The 21,542-nt window shown below is 44.4% G+C and overlaps 1 long non-coding RNA gene across 1 annotated transcript; it reads right to left on the bottom strand.

The window, feature by feature from the left end:
* Nucleotides 1–923: 923 nt before the first annotated feature.
* On the bottom strand, nucleotides 924–4,252 carry LOC135393229 (uncharacterized). Its single transcript, XR_010422538.1, has 3 exons — nucleotides 3,480–4,252; nucleotides 1,068–1,180; nucleotides 924–991 (listed from the first exon to the last, which is right to left on the bottom strand). It is a non-coding gene; the product is annotated as an uncharacterized LOC135393229 (long non-coding RNA).
* Nucleotides 4,253–21,542: the final 17,290 nt, after the last annotated feature.

Genomic DNA, 21,542 nt, shown 5'->3' with positions numbered 1-21,542 from the left:
CCCGCAAGGTCCGTAACCGTAAGCGCACTCGCCAATCGGATGGCAGAAAAGTTCGGATGCCGCGCAAGCGTTTTGTCTCGCGCGTCTCCTTGCAAAGATGGCGGAAACATTGGATGTCTTAGAAGCTCTTATTCTCCTAGTTGAGAAGTTTCCCTGGCTATACAATAGCAAAAGAAGCGGTTACAGGGGTGCCACGAAAAAATAAACTCATGAATGACAATTAGCATAGCAGTGGGTCTGTCAGGTGATATCTTTACTCAATGAATCTCTCCGAAGTAGCGAGTTGTACGTTGCACTGTCAACGATGTCAAGTTAAGAACATTAACAGTTAAGAACATCGTCAAGGAATGTCTGATTGTCTTCCAAAGCAGCCGGCACCGGGGTGCTCGACGCTGGACGCCATGCTACTCTGTGGCTCTATTTCACTTTTCTTCCGAAAGATGGCGCTCTAGGAGGGCGCTCCTCATTGGAGGAACGGAGCGCCGAAACGTAGTAATGTGAACGATGGAGGAACGTAGGCGGCAACGAGATGGGTACTACGTAAGCGCAACCCGTAGCCCGTAAGCGCGAACGTGGCAGTGTGAACCAGCCTGAACTGATTCATTATTCTGTCGTCAACTAACATTTGTAAAGGACTTGAGGGCTGACGTCAAGTATTAGCAACCCTTGATCTGGGCTTAAAGTTAACCATGCAGCATTGGTGTGGGCAATAGTATTCAAAAATGGCTAAATAATTTATTGCATAAGTTATGTGTTACTGTAATTGAGATGTACTTCTGTAAAGTACTTTTGACACCCCTGTAACTTGAAACTGGCTTCAGTGTACACGACAAACGCATCGTAACGTTTAATTGAAATACATATAAGAGCAGACGCAACATTTTTCCGCAACTCAAGCTAAATCTTCCTTTTTTATTGTCCAGGGATTTAGGAAATAGAGTAGGGCTCCCTGCCCTTTGATGTTTTGACGTACTTGATAGCGTTGTAAAACCTGCAACAAAATAAACAAGAGAAGTATAAACAGTTTCGTCTTTCCGTTTTGAATTTAACAAGCTAGTTATATTTACCATTTGTGTACTTTTGTATTCTCTGTTGGTGAAAGAATTACAGGAGCAATAATAATGCAGACCCAACAATGACCTGTCATCTTGATGAAGATGAGAACTGTTCTTCAGGTGTGCTAAGTGAGACAAAAGGAATGTACAATGAAGGTTGTACAAAAGCAGCAAATCTCCGTCGACTAAAATTTTATATATGTGGATGTTACCATATCGTGTAGTTTCGAGTTTGGTTGTTGTTGGTAGGTTGTTGGCATGTTGATGTGCTATACCGTTATAGCACATCAATATAGATGAGGGGCAAACACAGTAGACAGCGTGAATGCTACAAACTCTCAATTGAAGATTTATTTAACAGAACAAGAAATCGAAAGCATGAGTAGAAAAAGGCAGTGCCCATGCAATGCATGGAGAACCACATTAATCTCTGAGAAGGTAGGATCGGGAAAGCAATAAAGAGAAATGACAGTTGCGTCCGAGATAGGGGAACTCTGCAAATTTAGTACCAATATGATGTGGTAACCTTGTAGGCTCACTGCAGCTGTGACACACGTTGAACGATTTCAATAGTGGGACTTCAAAGATGTGTGTAGAGAATGCATCTCTACAAAATTAATTAGCGTTCCTTAGTCATAACTGCACCTCAACAGGAAGTATTCTTCTACCCTTCAAACAACCAAGTAGTTCTCATCGGTTCCTTCTCCTACTGTTGACGTCATACCAATGTTCTGCACCTGTCCAAAGACTCCAAAAATGTCACAAAGTCTGCAACACGTAACAAATCTAGTGCTTCCATCTGTGGACTTTGCATACCTGCTTTCAGCTATTTCTGTCATGTCAACTTGAGTGCCTGGATCACACACACATGAAGCAGTCTGGCGCCACTTCAACACTGGAAAACCTCTAAAATTAAATTTGTTGATGTTGACAATGTTGAGTACGGGACAAGTAGGATAACATAAGTTAAATGGAATTCGTCATCGCTATATTATAATTTATACATGTGTGACGCCTGTACATACCTAATACGTTCTGTTGAACTCGTCACCTCGGTGAAGAAAAATCACTGGTTACTGAACAGCAGTTTGCTTGGAAGTCGCCTTAGCAATTCGCCTTCTACGGCATCTTCGTAGTCATCGGCAGCAAAATGAGCTCAGCACACACGACACGACTGCTGCATCTAATAGACGAATGTTTCGAACCGCATTCGTTTTCGCGCACTCTCCTGTCGAATCTTGTTGTAGAAAACGCCCGCCGTCGAAGATGAACGAACATGATTTTTGCATCCCCGAACACCAAAACTACACCAGGCATATGTAGGTCTCTCGAATACGTGACACAGCAGCCACGGGCATGTCATTCACTTCCAGTTTCTGCTTTGCGCGACCAACATGACCACCCACGACGTAAACAATAAACGCGATAACACAGACGGCCTTACGGATGGCGCGGCGGATCATAGCTCGTAGCGGCGAAGTAGCTGAATGCTTTATTAACGTAGAAACGATGGAGGTGAGCGTCATTTTTAAAATGGCGTCTAGCTTTAAGATAATGTGCGTCAACTTTGTTCTCTACAAAATTAACTCTCACGTGGTAAGGGTTGACCAATCTCTGGCAGCCGTGGACCCGATACCCAAGTTGCTGTTTTTCGCCGTTCGTTGGCAGCGCCGTCCATGTTCCGGCAATCTTCAAAATATTTATACGTAAAAAAATATGCCTAATTGAGAAGTTATGCTTTCCGTGTCTTATCAAACAATTATGTTGTGCACGACAGTGGGCAAAAAAAAGGGGGGTTATTTTTCACTTTTCGGTCCCTTTAAATAAAAGCTCGTACGTGTTAGCCGTTAGCCTCAACTCTTTAAGAATTAACGTCTTCAACTGCACATAGGTTAGGATTTCCGTGGTGGTCTGGGAAGCCACGAAAGCGCACATCCGCTCATTCAAGAAAGGGAGAATCACAGCACCCTGCACAGACTCAGGAATTTCCAGGGAATTGCATAACGCGTCACCAAACCACGCTGGCATCAAGGCATCCAGATCGGGCATCGGGGACAAGGTAGCCCGTACTTCTGCAGCACACTCGCCCATGCGCTTGCGCTTTCCCCACGAGCCTGCACCTCCGTCTGCACCGTCGCCAATCTTAACCTTTGGAGCACAATGTGCAATCTAAGCGCCTCCAAGTCCCTTCGATCCGACCCCAGATCAGCGGTAGCATTTACCATCTCACTACTATTCTGCCTCACAGGGTCTCCGCGCATGCTGTCCTGCTCAGAGTCGGTCCACCCTTCCATATGCCCAGTAGACAATGACGTCTGATGCGCCCCTTCCAGCGCGAGATCCCTACCCTGTTCTGCCCTTTCCATTCCCCTCGTCCTTATCATTGACCTGGTCCTTAGGGAGAAAATCAATTGAGAAACTCACCCGTCCCTGAACTCGCCGCCTGTCCGCCACTGCTAGAATTCTGGTGCTGCCGCCGATACCACACAGCCCAAGGTGATTGCCGTTCCCTGAGATCGGCAGGCCAGAAGTCCGGTCCGCCGAGCTGCCCTTGCTTCGGAGTGATCAGAGTCGTGACGTAGGTTGTGCCGAGAAACTCCGTCAACCTGTCCTGTTAGGAGCGTGAGGTTGGGTGATAACGTCGACCGCGCCAGTTAAACCTCTCCCGGACCTACAACCAGACAACAACGTCAGAGTGTCCAGGGTTTATTCTCCCCGTTCCAAGTCCATGCACGAACTGCCAGTCTGTTCTTCCGTCCTCTTCCTCGCCACCTCGCCACGAGTCATAGTCGATGCCACTGCCTCGTCGTAGTTGCTGTTCGTCGGGGCTGACAACATGACAGTGCCGTTATATACTGTGATTTCGTCAGGGTAGACACCCTCATGATGTCAAACATGCGAAGCTCCTTTGCAACATTCATGCCCTAAAAGAGATTGGCTGAGCACAGGAGGGTGCTTCCCAGTGACCTATTTTCTACCCAGGGCTCGCTTGACCATGTGCTCTGGATGCCGCAACGGCAGGCAGTTGTTGCTTTCAGCCATGTGCCTCTTGTTGTTATTATGATGTGAGTGCTGCTGTTGGCGCAAGATGGGCCCTTCGACAAGGGTGCTATAGCCTTGTTCGACTTAAGAAGGAAACAAAGTCTAGATCGTCAGCTCTCAAAATATTACTGCACGGCATATAGGATGGTTACATGGGGAGAGGTTACGCCCAATCGCTGCGCCAGATAATGTAATTGTATCTATTGACTATGGCCAATTGCATCTTATTCTTGTGTGAGAAAACTCCAAATTTTACTATTGCACCTCCTTATCTGCAACGGCACATGTCTCAAACCAGCCATGAGATACAAGCATTCTTCTGGATTTAATTTAAATGTAGATGAATAGCTGTAGAGCTTATGGGCATACTATGTAAGGTATGTCCTATGTCACATGCACACGAGATTTCGCGAGGCTGTGACTGTAACTGTTTTTTGTACTCCTCACAAGACAAGGTGTATTCAGATATGAGATCTGCCAGCACAGGACTTGAACTTGCTTTTCAGAATCTCAGCTGCATGTTATTTCGGAAAGGGGGAAGCTCAGATCTTGAGGGTCGGTCGGGCTGCACCAAGGGAGATTAATTTGCTTTTGTCATGCTCACGACCATCTCTATAATACACGACCATAACACACGCCCGTTCGCCTATGGGACTTCCGTCCGCGCCTCGAGGAGCGGAAGTGCCGTATTTACGCGCGGAGCGCCCGCCAGGGGCGCCACTTGTGGGACCGAGAAGAGCGCCTGTTGTAGCTCAGCTGTGTGCAATATGAGTGCTCCTTGTGGTTAATTCTTCGTGCGTACATGTTTATGTATTGTCGCAGGTTCTCTGTTCATGTAGAGCTAAGAGTTCTGAAACCAAATACTCAGAAATAGGCTGTGCTCTGAAGCGTAGGTGGCATGTAAAACTGTGAAACTCGCGCACTATGTGCCGTACATCGTACACATAAACTTGGCAGCTGCACCTTGTGTGTTGGGCCAGTTATCATGCGTTTATGATTGTCAGACGCAAGCGCGTTCAGACTTTGCGTTTCACGTGAGAGGCGTTCCGTGTTAACATACAGGGCAGTTACAGAGAATGGGTGAGTGCGACCGTAAGAAGGAACTGTTCCTGGCAAAGAGATGACTGACACCTGTTACGACGTCCAACAGAATTTGTTGTATAAGCAAGCACTTCAGTTTTAAATCAGCAGTTGCTTGTTTTGTTTTCCTACTTATTGGTCCCATTTTATTTTACTTTCACACTTTTTTTTTCTTCTTTTGCGGTTTGCCATTACAATGCTCTGCTAACCTTTATTATGCTGTTCGGATACAAGCCACTCTGAGAATTTTTCTTGATGGTGGCTTTTCTGCGACGCTACCTTTTGTGTTCGTTTTGCACTCCTGGGAGATGCAAGGGTGTGTGAACTTCGTGATCACTAAACGCAGGTACCGTAGCCACGGTGCCACGTCTGAGAATTTTGCGCTTTGCGCCGATGGTAAAGTCTTCGGCCTTGAGATGCCGAGAACACGCAGATTGCAAGCTAGCATGCAGGCGAAAAACGATTTTAAATGGAGAGATTTTCGCTGTTGTTGCAGACAATGGTCGCGGCTGATTACTTTGTTGTAAGAAGGATCTTCATCAAATGTAATGCAAGCCTTTGCTCATCGGCACCAGTGAAGATGCTGTTCTCCTTTGCGAATCTGATTGTACGGCCGAACACAAGAATCCTAAGCGATGCAGTCAAAAACTTCTCATATTAAAATTACCGTGATAATCTAACAAATAAATGATATTTTTCCTTGCTGACTCGTTGTTATGTTCATCGTTATTTCTGTGATTTCAGATGACATCTTCATCACAGTATTTATGATACTAGTTACGGCATTTAAATACTGTATATTTTATATTTAAATACTCCTATCGAAAAGTATTTATGAAGGGTAATTAAACACCCCTTTCAACAAAGTATTTTGTATTTATATTTAAATGCTCAAAAAATGCATTTATGTCCACCCCTGGTCGGAGGCCACGGTTCATTATTCGTTTTTTTTTTTTTTCAGAGAGAGATGCGTAAAAGGTACTCAGCTATATTAGATAAAACTATTTATGGTACACACTGCCATCCAAAAAGTGCACCCTATATGAAACGAAACAATCGCAATTCGCAATGAAGTTACTCGTGTCAAGACGCAGCGATATATTTCGAGCCACTTCTCCCGTATAAGACAGCATTTGAGCGGAACTCGTGGAATGAAATACTTGTGTTCGACACTGCTTTCTTCGGCTTGCAAAGCTGGGTGGTGCAGTACACCATCACGTCTGCACCATGCACAAACCATGCACTGGAGACAAACACTGTCCACCGCGCGAAAAATAGCAAAAACCAAACGCGAACGACGGCACCAACGGTATCCGCATAGCATGCGTCGTCTGCCGAGGGTCCCGTATTCAGCGCCACAAACGCGCGGCGGCCGCTTGGCGAAACTACAGCAGTGGCGCTGGGGCTAGGTGCGAGTGTGATGGTCGTGTATTATAGAGATGGTCGTGGTCATGCTATAGGTGTCACATCGCTGTGGCACGTAGCACAACATCAGCAGTACGTAGACTGGTAGAAATCCAGCGAACCAGTATAAGGAAGTATTAAGGGAATTGCCTCAAGACGAGAACCGCTGCTATTTCTCCTGGGCACCGTCCGGATCATTTACATGGTATTTAAAGGGTTACCTAAGCCTTTAAATACAATGCCAAAGATCCGGACAGTGCCCAGGAGAAGAACACTCTCTGTCGAAATATCAGCGGCCCTCGTCCTGAGGCAATCCCTTCAAACATCAGCAGTAGTATTGCCAAATAATTATGCTTCTACAACATATGCTTCACAATACCACGTTGACGCAGCTGTTACATCAGGATCTCGAGGTGCGGAACAGCTCATATCGCCAAAGGATGCCAGTTGCACATTTCGCACATGACGCACATTCGCATGACGTTATGCTTTTTGCACAGCCGTGCTCGTCTCTGCACACCCTAAGAACGACTGACACTATGTTAGAGGGACGGTGCTAGAAGGAGGGAGGCTTGCCCTACTTGGCATCAGGAAGTGGGGCTGAGTACCGCAAGGCAAGGTTGCAAACAGTTGTGGGTTTCTGAAAAGTGTAACTGCGCATCAATTCATGATAAAATGACTTTATAATACTATTTGGATGAGTCACATTCTACAGTGGAGATGATGCCTGATGCAGTCTACAGTTTTAGGCAGGGATAATCGATCATCCAACAAGAAATATTATTTCATGCTAATAAGGTACTATTTATGCTCTGTGCCATATACAGGGTGTCCCAGAAAACGTGTCATTGAATTATAATAAAACTACACCACCTAGAGCCATGCGGTCAATGGCATTTGTTCTTACAAGGTTTTTGCCACCTCCTCGTGTGAATGTCGTGTAACGTAAATTTAATTATGTAAATTTTTGCGAGCTTAAGTCGGAAATTTGCCTAGTAAAGGTTACTTTTTTACCCCACCAATGTGAAGAGCGTGTCTAATTTAGTCAAATTAATGATGATTGACAGGAATATTCAGAAGCTATCCCATCGGAAAAAATAGCCGAACATCATGCTCTACGGAGGTCGCACAGAATAGCGCACGATGAATTTCTCAGCGCAATCTTTGTCAGTCCGACGAGAGAAGGTTGGAAACCCAGCCCTCCCCGACATCGCAGAGAGAGATAAAACAGGCACGGCTTATCACGTCCGACTTTCGCTGGGATAATGCTTTCCCTCTCCCAATTTTAGGAACTGTTACTTTTTCTACTATCACTCTGTGGGCTGGCTTCGGATCCTCCTTTCGTCGCACTGCGAGCGATTGCGCTCAAAAAGTCATCGCGCGCTATGGTCCGGTGCTCCGAAAAGCATGATATTCGGCTATTTTTTCCGACGGGATAGCTCGTGAGTATCACTGTGAATTATCATGCATTTTAGTGAATTCGGCACGCTCTTCATATTGATGGGGTAAAAAAGTGACCTTTACTTGGCAAATTTCCGAGTTCAGTTCGCAAATATTTACATAATTAAACTTGGAGTACATCACATTCACATTAGGAGGTGGCAAAAACCTAATAAGAACAAATGCTGTTGACCGCCTGATTCTAGGTGGCGTAGCTTTTTAATTATAATTCAATGAGACGTTTTCTGGGGCACCCTGTATGGAACCCTATTGATTTTGAAGCAGTTTTGATTGCGGGGAAAAGATACCTCTAATCTGATCAACTGATTTTTTTCGATAAATGAGATCAAATGCCCCCAGCTGAAATTAACTTATTCTGCACCGATTTGAACCAGTTGGTGTGTTCCAAGTGTGCGCTATACAACATTTTACATTTCACGCAAATCTTAACTGCAAAAGGCATAACGTCATGCAGTACTACTGAGTGCGCAGGATGGAACAGCTATCTATCTTTCTCGCATGGTGTGTGGCTGAGCCTCTGCTCGTTTTATTGTTTTATGGCGGGCCGTACATTCTAGCTGGGACACACGAATTCCGCGAAAGCGTCGTCGTAGCAGCATATCGTCAAATCATTTGCGCATTGAACGCTCCGAAACAAATGTCACTTACCTCGGACAATGGCATGCTGAGTAGCTGCCTTTGTTCAGTGAATGTTGTCGGCAAGGCGTCAACTCAAACGCTTTCTGTTTACTGGAATTCCTACGCGCATTCGCTAAATGTCAATGGATTTGTAGACGTCGTCCGAAAAATGCGAAGAACAGACGCGTAATTTTTCTCGTAGGTCAGGGTTTGCACAGGAAATTGCATCTTCTCACTTTCGCTCATCTCGCGTTCCCCCGGCTCGTGAAACACCTCTGGGTTAGCTGTGGGCGTCTTCATATAACCAGGAACGTAACAAGGTGCACCGCCTGATATGATTACTTCGGAGCTTCCAGAAGTCAAAGAAATGTCACCTAATTTCACATTATTCACAAGCGTTCAAAGCAGAGCAGACGAACTTGGAGACAATAACAACACGGTGGACTGCTCGCAACCAGCGCAGCCCTCTGGTTCGGTTAGATCAATACGTCACGTTGATGTCGGTCTCGCTGGAGGCTCCGGGGCTGCGGAGGCGGCTCTGATCTTTAAAATCCGTTTATTTAATATCTAAGCAGTTCCAAGTCACGAAAATTGGTCAACCCTGCTGGAAATAGTCCAATTCAAAATGGACCAGAAATCTCATTCGGTTTAAAGGAGCATGGAAATGATCGGAATAAACTATGACGGGAGAAGTAGAAATTACGAGCCCTGTGATACATATGCGCACAAAAAGTTCGAGCGTAGCGCTAAATCCTGGCGCGCGAGGGAGCTTTGAATCTCGCGGCTGAAATGCACCCTCACTCGGCTGTCAGCCGCTGACGTCATGTGGCGGCGCCGTCTTTTTCTTTCTTTTTGCCATTTCTCCGGAGTCGCGGCGCCGGCACGTCGACCGAGCACGAAGCGTTGTTGTTCATTGGACGTCCTGGGAAGGACAGGTGATGAACTGAACACTCTTTAGGCGACACGTCTGCTCTTCCTGACGAAACGATTTATGGAGTTGGAGCCTATAAGCTCCGCCAGCTTCGATTTCGCCACACGAATGTACCGGAGGCTGGTAAGTGATGCTGCTAAGTGTGAACAAACATTCAGATTGAAATATAGTGCTCCTTCTTGGTTACAAATGCATAGTCATGGAGACGCGGCGCAGTGACCAGTGTTTTCATTTTAAGAAGTCGTCGACCATGATTTTCTCCGTGTTGTGGTCAACACTATGGGCTCTGAACTGCATGGACACTGGCATTTCCGGGGCGAAAGAGCGGACCGATGAATGCATGGCTGTGTAACATTGCGCGTACCATATCTTACTGATATCAGGAGCGCAACGTCTCCACGAGCACAACAACATGGATACCAAAATAAAGTCAGTAGAGTTCATCTGCTTGCGATCTGTGGGAAACCCCAAAACACATGACCAAATAAGCGTTTTCTTTTTTGAATGGTCATACGCAGCATACAACAATGGCACATGGAATTAATCTCCAAGTGACAGGAATGTATTAAGTCGTATCATATATATGCTGCACACACAGGCACAATACTGTTCACTAATTAACGACACCTCAGCACAATCGGAACAGAAACTACAACCGCGTACGATCCATCTCAACCCGGGTCGTCACAGCAACACAGAGGCCTGGCCACACCTTTTACCCTGCCCGCAGTCTTGTTTTATGCAAAACGTACGAGACAAATCATGTAAGAACGCAAGTGAATGTCAAACGCAAATAAATAGCAACAGCGTCTCAGTCGGTAAGTGGCCACGATTTCGGAGCTAGCAGACGATTCTGGCGGGGAGCCGACGCTTCCGGCAGCCAATGAAGTGCTCGACCGCCTGACGTCACCACACGCCAGACTCTGCTTGGGGAAGACTATCACCGCGGAGCGCATTCTCGCAAACTAATTTTCTCAGGAAATTCGCGCTTTTCGAACGAAATGTTTGGCGTGACAGTTTATGAAGGTAGTATGTTCATATCAAGCAGGTGAAAAATATAGGTTCCAAATGATTTCCATGCTCCTTTAAGTGGATATCACATTCACAATTCTCATTGAAAGTGACCAAAATTTATCATTCCGAATCGACAATTTTGAACAAATACCATATTAAAAACAACAGGAATTTAGTGGGTTCCAATGAGAAATCACTGTAAATGGTAATGCGAACGAAGTGGAACCGTGCTCAGTCGCACCAATTGGAGGCCAGCCTAGTTTCCTATTGGCCAAATGTACAGCAGCAAGGATTTTCCCATTAAAGTCACGTTGAAAGTCTCATTGCCGATGTACTTTTTGAATGTGCAGTGACTATTCTGTTGCATCAGAAAGCTGCAAAAACGAATTACAGAAAATACCGTTCCTGCTTGAAAATTTATTCTTACATATATAAAAATAGATGTAGAATAAATGATGATGTAGATGTGAAAATATTGCAAGTGGCAGATACAAAGGTAAAAGTTATTAGTGGTGTTTTCGTAAGATCGAATATTCACCAAGCGGTTGAAAATCGCTAGCAAGACATAATAAACACCAAGAATAACCTTAATGAGCACTTACATGTTGTGAAAGCATTCTGTCCACCATCAACACACACGACATAAATCCACAATCAGTAAGTTCGTAGAGATGTATCCATATGTCCAAACAGTGCCGACAAAAAAAAAAAAAAGATGATGACATAATGCTCTTCTGTGCTTCGTAGGAGATTTCTAATCCTGTCCAGCTTGACTTTCTTGCGTGAAAATTAAGGCCATCCAGCTTCGTTGAGATTCCGTTTTCACCACCTGCTGACAAATGCCGACGCCCCTATGCCAGCCGCGTCGCGTACGAGGGTAACCTTCAAGTAATAACATTTCGAAAGATAAAGCAAAAGGTGCTGCAACAGCAGCATGTCAACGTAAGTGAGCATCAAAATATATTACATACCGATGCACACAGCGTGGGTGGCAGCACATTGACTGCATTACCCTCCTATCAACGGCCGTAGTGCCAGCGAGCAGGGGCAAAAACATGCAAAGCGGCGTTGAAGAGACGGGAATGCTTGACAAATCGACTTCTGACCTTAGACACGGACAGCGATTTCCCCAGAAATTCACTGCTGTGTGTGTGTGTGGGGGGGGGGGGTGCTTGGTGAAGGTTCCACTTACGGAAAGTTTCTTAGACGCGGAGGGAATCGTGGCACAATGGTGACATATCTGCACAGCTTTCCCGTTTTATTTGTACATGTTATTACGTTAGAACACAGTACATTAGAATACAGATTCATTATGAACAGCGTTTCAACATTAAGATGCATAATCACACGACCGACAAAGAAAAAAAGACCGGTGCCTTGTCTCACGAAGCTCAATGAATACCTAGCAACCAACGGCGAAAACCTTAGACGAAAAAAACAGAATTAATACCTCGCTTGATTGAGCTGGGTACAAATATAGTTCTTGATGATCCACATTGAGTTTGCGTGCCCGCTCGCGTTTTTGCTCGTATATGCGCGCAACATATGCATTGAACAGTCACTTTTAAAATATTTTGGACAAATGCATGGTACGATTATCTGCATGACTGTGGTCCTACAGCCCAAGTTTGACAGTACAGGATGTAATTCGCTGCGCCGGACTTTCTACCAGACCGTGTTCGTGGCTGAGCTGGGTGGGGTCACCTGAGAGATTTCAGGGGGAGACCACTGGGCACGGATAAAATCCTCGAAATCAAGCACGAATGACGCCGACTACTTGTGGGCGACCGCACACATCCTAACGCTCCAACATTTTGTGAGAGGCTGATTAATCCGTTGACCGTTGACGGAGAACGCGTCCACATACATCCACTGAATCTTGATCGGAATGCATTAAAAATATCTTACAGTAAGAGGTGTCTAACAAGGTACCACGGCACGAGTACTTCTGAGCATAATATGTTCACAAACATTTGAAATAACGCGAACTATTTTCAGCTCGCACGACCCACTATGCGGTCCTGCACGGAAATGTATTACGACGCGCCCTATTGGCGACATCGCGCCTCCTCAGTCGATTTGTTCAGAATAAATTTTAATTTCAAATTTTTATTCAAAGTTCACTTGTAATATTTTGATTCGGTTCGTGTCCTGGAATTTCATTTGTTTGAATTGGTTCGAATTAGTTTATCCTCAATACGAATGTCCAGCGTTCTTCCTAATCAAATATGATTACTTAATTTGAGAGTGATCATGCACCGTTGGTCACCATTACGCTCGTTCCATTACCAACTGACTTCTTCATTATTGTAGTGGCGGTAATGCAACATGTTGGATCCTATAAATCTAATTGGAAATCATTTTCTCATTGATACACATTTGTCCAGTTCCTCGTCTTCTATTGGCGCAGTATGTAATACACAACACGTCGGATCCCATTAAATCAATTGGAAATTGGCATTTGTCACTGACGCCCACTAAACCAATTCGTTGAATTCGCCACACAACACGGTGGAGCCGGGTTTCGCGAAGGCATCTTCCCTGCTTAACTTCCAATTCAGTCAATGAGAAAGAGCTGGCTTTCACACGTTGAACGAATTGTCAGTCTGATTTCTCATTGAACCCCATTAAAATTTCGTGAAGAAATGAATGAGATCGGGCCTACTATTTCCAGCAGGGAAGTAGACCAACGAGCGCTACCGAGCATTATGGTATCAATTTGAGAGGCCCTTTTCTAGATGCGACTGTCACTTTAAGCGTATTATATGTGTTACTTCCATCTACAGAATTTTACGGAAATATTGATACTTTATGACAAGTGATCTCTATGCTTTTCGTCCGACAGGTGTGGCAACACTGGCTGTAACGGACGTGTCTCGTCGCCGCATCTAGTTCGCGTAATTTCAGGCTCTAAATCCGTGTTACACTAAGACTGCAGCGTATTTGAGGCTTAGTACAGCTGTTTCCACTTGATGCTGTCGTTCTAGCAATCCGTCTGTCATTGCAGCGGTCCGTAAGTGGAAGTGTTTCTGCCAACCGCCAGCAGACGAGTCAGCCTTAAGAGGCCATACCAGTCGAGGAGCAACTCCGATTAACGATTTTCCCGATTCTAGATGGCGCCACGCTCGTCCTTATCACGCCGTTCGCCACCGACTCACGAAATAATCCCCATTGTGCATAGTTGACCTCGCGAGTTTAAGGCGGCCCGCGCTCTCTGCGCTGTTTGTCGAGTGGGAAAGCGTCGGACTTTGCCACGAAAGGTCCGTAGTTCGATTCGAGACATTCACGTCTTTTTGCTTGTCTCTTATTGCTGCATGAGTACTTTATTTTTATTTTTTTGTTCTTATATATTCATGCTACAATTATTGTTTTCACAAGTCACTACCGCCTGTACTGACTGATTATGGAATTTTTAGTTGCTCGTCGTATTGTTTTACTAGTGCATACTTACTGTATGCCGACGTACAAGTGTAATCGGATAGTACGGATGCCGGTATCTCGGAGGCTCTCAATTGGCTCAATCTACCAGCGGCTGTAAATTAGGCTATAAACATAGCCTACACACTGCGCTTACAATGCCAGTCTGGAAAATCTGCTCGAAACGGTATTCCTTTTTTTTTTTCTGCACTCGCTTACATAATAATAATAATAATAAAAATAATAATAATAATAATTTTACTCAAGAAAGCAAACTACAAATATAATAAAACAGGCCCGTCTAAGCGGAAAAGCTTGTGGCACTGGGCCTGAAGCACTCAGCGGCATACAGTTTGACAGTACATGAACATATAAAGGTACTACATCCCATGATAAAGTTGCCGTAGCGCTTTTTTTAGTTTGTACTTCGATTCCAAAGAAAAACTGTCGAAGGGGAGCTCATTAAAGATACGAGGTACATAGCATTGCCTGCGACAAAGTCCATATTTTGTGTGTGAGAAATGCACAACAGGGCAGCATTCCCTAACCGGGGTCCTATATGAGGGGTCCCAAAAATGTTTTTACAACATGCAATTTACCTTGATAATAACTCTAACCTAATCGCTCTAACCTAGGTTCCCACCGGGGACGATTTTTCCGTATCCCGGAAATTACAGGAGCGCCGTTGTGAACAGCTGAGGAAACGGATCATAGCCGATCAAGTGCTATCACATTATTTGTTTAAATTGGGAGACAGGATTTTTTAAATTAATATGCATGCTAATGCACAGTAAAACCACTGAACAAGGAACATAAATGCGGTTACACCCACTGCGCCGCTTGGGTTGCGCCGACTACATCTGTCCTTTCTGTTCCTCTCTCGCAAAGTTTGCTGAGTGCAGACAATGCGGTAAGATTAGGAAGGGATTCTCCAACAACAAATAAATATTGACTATGACACGAGGTGATTCATCACTGGTGATTTTCCAAGGTCCGGCTACCTTCTACTTATTTCTGGCAGATATATGTAAGCCGCGTTCTTTTATAAAGGGGAGTACTACAGAATACTGAGCGCAATGACACATTACCTTCTGTATTCGTATCAATGAAATGAAACGCAAATGCCCACGATCCTGAGGCTCTGACTTCACGCTCGTTGAACGTGGATATCGTCGGACGTAGTTCCCAACTCAACTGGAATACTGGTATTTTCATATATAGTTCTGTTTTGTTGTTGGTGGCGGTCAGACAATGACGTTGTAGTTGTTGTCTCATACTTTCTATGTTGATGAACCGTATTTTCAATGCAATCAAACCGCAATGAAACACCTGAATAAGTGGGTATAGAGCTTTTATAACCCATAAACATCGGCCCAGAAAAAGATGTAAGGACAACTGTAACACCTGTGTCTGACTGACAGTAGAGAAATACTATAGAATCCATCGAACGATATCGCTAGCGAACTAATGCAGCAAACTATGTATATCCATTTTATGTTGCTTATTCAATGGAATGTAGATTTAACTACTCATTATTAACACATAAAAAAAAAGAAAAAGAGCACCCTATGTCTCCCAATTTCAACAAATCCGCAAAGCGAACGATAACATTCGGTCGGCTGTGATGCATTTCATCGGCTGTCTAGATTTCAGTTCTTACTTGCATCTACAGTCAACCCTCGTTTCATGAACCATCGATTTACGAATTCCCTCGGTTTATGAACGGCGTCACAAGGGACCAAACTTTTTCCATGTATTTCTCCCTCGGTTCATGAACCCTTGATATACGAATTCTGAACGGATTTTCAGGGAACGAACCGCAAAACCATGTGTGTTCTGACCTCGATTTATGAACGGGGTTGCGAACGGACGGGGAAGTACTGGGATCGTGTCAATAAAGATGAATAAAGGATGAAAGTCAAGCACCCGTGCAGTGTCCCACAGCCACAAGAATTAGAGATTGAGAACAGAGGATTGCATTTCCTGTGCTGACGGTGAACATATATGTGAGCCGCTCGATGACGGTGCTTTAGTGAAGTTGTCAAATGATGGTACCCAGGGTGATCATAGTGACAGTGAAGATAACTAGCAGGATTGTTCTGAAGCTGTGACAGCTCGCTTAGCGTGGAATCACATCTACGGTTCGAGGACCAGGCGGACGAGTCAAGTTCCAAACTTCGATCGTCTCTCCCGCAGAGGATAAATACAGCCGAATGTATGGTGCAGAGCACAACGAACTGTTTTCACAAATAAACGTAATCTAGTGCATTTCCTGTCGCGATTCAGCCCATTTCTCTTCAGCGCACCTTGCACCTCGATTTATGAACGATATTTCGACAAACGAAGGCTGTTCATAAATCGAGGGTTGACTGTATATTCCAGGGGCTTTTAATGCACAATTATCCTCACTTTACCCACCACACACTTTCTTTTCGTAGTAAACATATTGTAGATTATTGTTTTTCATATTCGCTGGCTAGTCTATTTGCGAGCACCAAATGCTATGCATTCCAGTTATTTGATTTCTAATACAATAGCCACAAAACTTTTTTCATAATCTACACCATCCCATTCAGTGGTCATTCACTGGAGTGCTCACCCGGTGTCTCTTTGGCCTTTCCATTTTCAGCCTTCTGACAGTTCGGCGTTATGATTTTTTGGTCTTTTGGCTGTCGGCCTTCTGATAGTTCGGCGTCATGATTTTCGGCCTTTTGATAGGCTCAATCAGCCTAAATAAATGCATTGCATTTAGCAACAGCTATTCAAAAAAATGAAAAAAAAAAGGAGAAGGAGGAAGCTCCTAAAACCCCTTGGACTACATCTTTATGTATAAATGAACAAGATAAAATCAAAGGAACTTGACGCGCGACGAGGTCTGGGAGCACGATTTCCGTCTCATAATTGCGCTGATTGAAAAAAACGGAAACTTCAGTATTATATTTTTAGACACTGCTTGGTTTTCACAGGGTACCCCACATGGGAACCGGAAAAAATGTTCCCGGAAAAAATGTCCCCGGAAGAAATGTCCCCGGAAAAAATGTTCCCGGAAGAAATGTCCCCTAGAAAATATGTCCCCCGGAAAAAATGTCCCCTCGAGAAACATCCACTCTTGGTGCGCGTGGAATTTTTGCGAAATCCCCGGTTGTGATATTGCAGGTCTTGAAGTCCTCCGGCTCAAAATAAATACTAAAATTCCTAACCACTTACTAAGGGTTTTTACTTTGAAAGCTCGACCTACTTTCACTTACGATTTCTCGTAGGGAATGCACCGCAATCAATTTCACATTCGTTGATACAACGTGACACGGGTTCGAATCCTGTCACCAGGTATGCTCTCTGAGGTTTTCCCTGGGTTTTCCGTCGGACTTTCCTGATGAATGTCGGCTCACTTAGCCCTGAAGTCGGCCCAGGACGCATACTAACCCCTGTCACCCTCCCTCCTGCTGTCCTCTGTCCACGCCTGTACACTGCGTACAGCAATAGTTGCTTCGCAGCGCTAACACGGAAAAACATTTTATCTGCTAATTAGCCCAAATGTGAAGTGTTACAGAAAGTAGTACGCCGTCCAGTTTCAACAAATCGGGAGAGAAGACTTCATTCGGATTGACCAGGAGCATGTCAAGTTCTTTTTTAGAAGTGTGCAGATCGACGTGCACGGTGATGTGTAAAGAGGAAAATAAAATGCGGGGGGAAAGCAACAAAATTGACAGACAAAAATATATTTCAATATGTCTAGCGGTATCACATCTCGGGAGCCCCATGTCTGTACAGGCCGCATTGTTGCAAGACACAATGAAGTAAATTCACCAAAACTGACGCACAGCGACTACCTATAGGCAAAGAAATGCTACGTGTGAATAGTCATTTTAAAATGGAATTGAATACGAATAAATTAAGTGACTCGTTGAATAACCGTAATTTGATACATATACAACATATATTGGAATACAAACATGTACGGTACGTATATGTATGCGTAAGTCTAGCGCTTACTCTTTTTTTTTTTTTTGTTCTCCATGTGCCGGGTCTCTTGAAATATATTCAGTTTAGTAGAAGCATCAATTCGATTTGGAATTCGAACATTGAATTCCATATTTGATTAGGAAACGGAATAGGATATACGATTACTCGCTTCGGTGCTCAAAACTCCAAACATTCACACCGTCCTATATAGTAAAAAGTCAACGTCCGAAGTCAACTAGTCCACGCGTACCAAAAGTGAATTTTCCTCAGGGGACAATTTTTCCGGGAGCATTTCTTCCGGGGACATTTTTTCCGGGGACATTTCTTCCTGGACCCACTTCACATTACATTTACACCAGACCTTTCGTTCAGCGTAGACACTAGTTCAGCGGAGAATCCCCAGTGACCCGGAGCTTTTCCTTATCTTCCTCAGAAGGCCTCCCTTTGTGCGCCGTGCAAAGACAGACGGGTACAGGTTTTGGGTCATTCAAAGTGCAACTAGCAAGGATTGTCGAAAGATGGAAAATCCAGGAAACCGGTCTCGAAAAAAATTGGCCGTATCTCAAAATAACGTGATCGAAGTCCCCGTTGCAAAATAAACTACTGTAAATAAATGTTATCTGGCTGTTTCTGCGCGGAAACTGCCAAAGCCCACTTAGACTAACCAGAACATGAAAATGCAAACACCGAACTTTTACTAACCTAATAATCAACTAACTAACGTGCTGTTCCGTCGCGTCCGTTTCATTTATCTCCTATTTGTTAATTTTATTTATTTATTTATTTATGTATTTTTGGAATAGCAAGCCGACGTCCCGTTTGGCTGACCTTTAGCCCATTTTTTTTCCGTCTAATAAATATATCCCCCTCCCCCGTCGCTGTTGTTGGTGGTCGTTGGTTTTCCTTGCTACGCGAACGTGAATTTGGGTTCCGGAAAAGACTGTTGCCCATTGCGTGGGCGGAAATAATTGTGCAGCGGCCGCTTGATCGATTTTGCTTATTGGTTCACGTGGAGCATTCATGAAAAAAAAAAGAAAATAATTAAGATAAAAATAAAAATAAATTGATCAATAAAAGAAAGAAAGAGAAACAACAAATAATGCTGCAGTTCTAAGTACCGTTATCCTAAGAAACATTTATCAGTGTGTAACCCGCTGGCTGGCTGTTTCAACATTACGAACATTACAGGGCAGTCCTGTTGAACGTTACTGGAATGTTTGTGAAGTCGGCCTTCCACTAACCGTAAATACGAGAGATTCTCGTTAGCCTTATGAGACAGTTGACTGAGTAAGCACAAACCCGAAACGGCAAAATCGAGCAAATTGACGTTTCATGTCAAGCTAACAAACTCATCTCACTTCTCTATAAGGGCACCGAAAAAAGAAGAGGTTTATTGGTCTCGGTGGTCTCTTACACGGGCCGCGACAACGCTGACTCGTCTACCCAACGTCCCCCCCCCCCCCCCGGACAATGCTGGCTGACGATAATCCCTTTACGAGCAGCTAAGTAAGCTTTTGTCCTGGTCTCCAAGGCCATGCTCTAAGTCCGCTGTCCATGAAAGTAAAAAGGAGAGAGGGAGCATTACAGTGGCGTGCGCATGGTCCATCCGCATGGTCGGCGGATGGATACTGTCAAAATATTCCGCGCGGTTTTTCCTGTGCTACGGCTAGAGGACGACACAGAATGACGCGGTTTACGGGGCTTTGAGACGGTATTTATCCGTACTCACTTTTCATGCTTTTTTATAAAAACGGAAAGTGGTATACATATAAATTTGATGTCTATCGATTCCTGAAATAATTCCAGAGAAAGTAAATGGAAAGTTTTTTTCGAAATGGCTATAGAAGTTTAATAAAACCTGTTCAAAGAGGGAGGAGAAAAATTGTGTATATTTTTTTTCGCATTCGTGACGTCGCCGTAAAATACATACGACATATATGAGAAATCCTGTAGCGTAAATAGTTTCATCTCGTCTTCTTCTTTATGATGAAAGCACCCGCGTCAAAATCTGCGCGGCGGTTACCGAGAGAAAGCATAAAAACTGTTCCATAGGAAATACATTGGGACGGAGAGCTGGTATGCCCTCTTAATGGAAATGCCAGAGTGAAGGCGCGGCCCTGGGTCTGAAGCCAAATTGCGCTTCGCCTTCAGGAGTTTTGCCGTTTCCGGTGTGTAACATAATATAACTGTGAAGAAAAATGTTCGACTGTGCCATGCATCATGGTCCATTTTATTCCATTTGCAGGCAATCAGACAGGGACATGGAACGCTAGATGAAACCATTAGCGACTGTATGTTTGGTGCAGACAGCCTGTCATATGTCTCGACACTGCTCTATATAGATTTGCTGCCATCACGTTTTCTCAAATGATATTTCTTGCAGGTTAAGCATGTATGACGATGCGGCTACCAGCAAGAGAGACGCAAGCATCGCGTTCACTGTGGTGGAGACCCATGCATGTCATGACAAGGTTTGCTAGTGGTTTTGCGAAAGAAAAACAAGTTGTTGTTCATCGATCGATCATTGCGAATTTTGTGCACCCAAGAGTTCAACGTTAGGGTTTTGATGGTGAATGGATATGCTTTCAAAGATACGTACTCGTGAGTGCTGAACAAAGTGATTTATTGATGCTATCTACCGTTTCGCATGGGTTCTTGCAGGTACTCGTCTCCGGCAGACATGACGGGCTTACTTTGCAGAACATTTAAGGAATATAGACATATAGGACATATAGACAGCAGCATGTTCAAGATCGCCATAACCAGCATCTATGCAGCTCTCATGTCAACATCAGCATCAAGGCAGCTCTAATGTTATCCTCAACCTGGACAACTCTGACGTTAACATCAGCCAGGACTGCCCTGATGATCAGAACAGCTTTGAGGTTAACATGAGCATCAAGACCTTTGCTTTGGGACACTTGGGACAAATCACATCAGACCTGATGTTGCTTTTTTGAATATGAGTGCAACTAACAGATGATATACCGATAAGACCAGCACACTACCGCTGCTCATGGATCGACAGCAAATTATAAAGGAGGAAGGAAGTAACACAGTGGCTCTCGAAGGGAAACCTATTCGCAAACAGGGATCTTCTTTGAACGATTGGTTCAAGTAGGCCTTAAAGGAAGACTTCGCAAGGATTCCAAAAAATAAGATGAACATCATACCGAACAGGAATGCCCCCCCCTCCATACCGGATATAGGATTCGCATGCAATTTACGCGAGCAATTAATTCGTAAATGATGACAATAGGAAGCCGAAACCGAAATGCGAAGAGCCATGGAGGAAAGATAGAGAGGAGGAGATCTATTGCTCTGAGAAGTGAAGCTGAGGTTGGGGCCACATCACCGCTCGCTTTCCCCCCGGTTTGGGTTACAGACATCTCTATGGGTTCCCCTAACGCATAGTTTCGGAATACTTTGAGAGGTATGGTGGTAGCGCGCCAGGTGGTCCCCAAAGGGACGTGTGCTAAGCGAAGTCATTAGGCTATTCAGGTAACGTGACCTCGGCGTGGCACCAAAAAAGGTACAGCTTATCTCCTGTACTCATG

The sequence above is a fragment of the Ornithodoros turicata genome, chromosome 4, assembly GCF_037126465.1.
Source record: "Ornithodoros turicata isolate Travis chromosome 4, ASM3712646v1, whole genome shotgun sequence".
Taxonomy (NCBI): domain Eukaryota; kingdom Metazoa; phylum Arthropoda; class Arachnida; order Ixodida; family Argasidae; genus Ornithodoros; species Ornithodoros turicata.
The sequence above is the reverse complement of the archived record's forward strand: the minus strand, read 5'-3'. Positions and strand labels throughout refer to the sequence as shown.